This window comes from Mastomys coucha, chromosome X (assembly GCF_008632895.1).
Source record: "Mastomys coucha isolate ucsf_1 chromosome X, UCSF_Mcou_1, whole genome shotgun sequence".
Lineage (NCBI taxonomy): Eukaryota > Metazoa > Chordata > Mammalia > Rodentia > Muridae > Mastomys > Mastomys coucha.
The window spans coordinates 162,863,438-162,866,012 of NC_045030.1; the positions used below are offsets into that span (position 1 = coordinate 162,863,438).

At 35.9% G+C, this 2,575-nt stretch overlaps 1 pseudogene across 1 annotated transcript in view; it reads right to left on the bottom strand.

The window, feature by feature from the left end:
• Positions 1-793: 793 nt before the first annotated feature.
• LOC116101586 overlaps positions 794-2,575 on the bottom strand; it is a 3,160-nt pseudogene continuing 1,378 nt past the window's right edge. The window contains exon 2 of the transcript XR_004122882.1: positions 794-807. The product of XR_004122882.1 is annotated as a PDZ and LIM domain protein 1 pseudogene (transcript). The remainder of the gene's footprint in view (positions 808-2,575) is intronic.

Genomic DNA, 2,575 nt, shown 5'->3' on the forward strand with positions numbered 1-2,575 from the left:
GGTGCAGTAATGACACTCATATGTTGGTGGTCTCTAATTGCACTTAAGGCCTAACAAGAGTGAAAGCATGCCTACTACTGAATACCAAATTAACAACTCTGTGCTAATTGAAGTCATGTGTCTTGGAAAAGAACCTAAAAACACCACTCTAGTAAACCACCACAATCCGTAAGTATATTCTAAATATTCATCTTTATACCCAATGATCTAATTTGAGGTTTTAAGAGACTAGAATTTAATATTTAAAATAACTGTAGTCCTTATCATCATTGTACTGGTTGGTCTTGTGTGTCAACGTGACACAGGCTGGAGTTATGACAGAGAAAGGAGCTTCAATTGATGAAGTACCTCCATGAGATCTAGCTGTGGGGCATTTTCTCTGTTGGTGATCAAGGGGGGCGCTCCTTGTGGGTGGTGCCATCCCTGGACTTGGTAGTCCTAGGTTCTATAAGATAGCAAGCTGAGCAAGCCAGGGGAAACAAGCCAGTAAGGAACATCCCTCCATGGCCTCTGCATCAGCTTCTGCTTCCTGACCTGCTTGAGTTCTAGTCCTGACTTCCTTCGGTGATAAACAGCAATGTGGAAGTGTAACCTGAATAAACCTCTTTCTTCCCCTACTTGCTTCTTGGTCATGATGTTTGTGCAGGAATAGAAACCCTTACTAAGACAACCATCAAGGAAACGTTACATTGCAATAGACACAGAAAGATGACTACAGAAAACCTTACTCAATAAAAGAGTTATGGAGTCTGGTTCCAATTTCCATCTGTAAAACAGCTCCCATACCAAAGGTTCATGGATCACTACCTAAGAGGGGGCAGAAACATTGTAAGAGCCAGAGAATCAAGGAATTTGACATGAGCTTGTGTTTCCTAAGAATGTCAGAATCTATACCCACAGTCTTACCAGCATGACTGCTTACAAATGAGCTAAAAAAGGACAACAACATGGATGTATTAACTTGGGCCATGGAAAGGCCATGAATCCTCAACCTTTGTCAAAGAACTACAGGCAACTAAGGAGTGCTGAGAGCAGGAGAAATATTTTTTCCCATAGGGAAAAGCACACTACTTGGTTATCTGATACCAAATGGTCAGTCCTGAAAACATATATACCAGTAATATTGTAAAGACTAACCAGTATTTATTCATATATGTAGGAATATGTGTATATGTATGTGTCTGTGTATAAATGTGTATATATGTGTATATATGTATATATATGTGTATGTGTATATGTATATCTGTATATAATTATGGAAAGCAATTAATGGAGAAAGAGGCCATGAATTTGAACAAAAGCAAAGAAGAGAATATGGGAGGGTTTGGAGGGAGGAAAAGAAAGAGGAAAGGGGGTGATGCAATAGATAAAATACCATTGAAAAATAATAAATGAAATAGCTTTAAAAATAGATTCTTTAAGAAATGATACAGGAAAAAACAGATATTCACATCTATAAATGTTCAATTAAATCTATATTTCTTGTTGTTAAAACATAATCAACAGTCAATGAATCAAGAATCTTAAAATATAAGACCCAGAATCCTGAAGCTACTATGGGGAAACATAGGAGAAACATTTCTAGATATTGGCTCAGACAATTATTTCCTGAATAGGTGTCAAATAGCCCAGGAAAGGCAAAATTGACACATGGAATTGGGTGGAACTCAGTTTCTACAGAGTGAAGGAAACAACAGTAATAGAAGAAATGACAATGATTTGTCATTTTTTCATCTGACAGAACACTAACATCTAGAATATATGTTACTCCATAATCCCAAAATTGAACACCAAATGAACAAGTAATCCAGTCAACAAATGGGCAAGTGGTATGAACTGACACTTCTCAAAACAAGTTCAAATTAGCAGTATCTGAAAAAGCTTCCCCAATATCTACATTAGGAGTCTTATCTCACCCTATTGGAAATGGCTATTATCAAAAAGAAAAGAAAAATCAAGTGCTGATAAGGGTGAGGGGGCAGGTGGTTCACCACAAATGGTTTGGTTAGTAGTCTAAATTATTTCATCCATTATGTAAATCAATTTGAACATTGATTAAAATACTAAAATTAGAATTTCCATATGATCCAGATATATACACAAAACAAAGTCAATACCTACAAACAGTTCCATGTTGTCCACTACACTATTCACAATAGCCAGACTATGGAATCAGCCTCAAGGACCTTCAACAGATAAATAGGTATTATTTAATTATATATCAAAAGTGGAATTGCATATATGGAACACGATCTTGTTATTTGCATGAAAGTGAATGGGACTAGATATCATCATATTAAGCATAGTATAGACCCAGACAAATAAGCATCTTATGTTTTCTCCCATTGTAGAGAGTATATTTATTTTTATATATTATATAAAAGTATTAGAGAGACTTCTAGAAAGTGTGAAAGGATGGAAGTGGAATGTTAGATTGCCATTTCTTCTGGAATTAAAACATATCTGTGCTGGACATAAGCTAGTCATCTGAGAAAAAGGAACCTTAAGTTAAAACATGCATCCATAAGATAGGGCTGCAAGCAAGCTTGTAGGGAATTTTCTTTTTCTTTCTTTT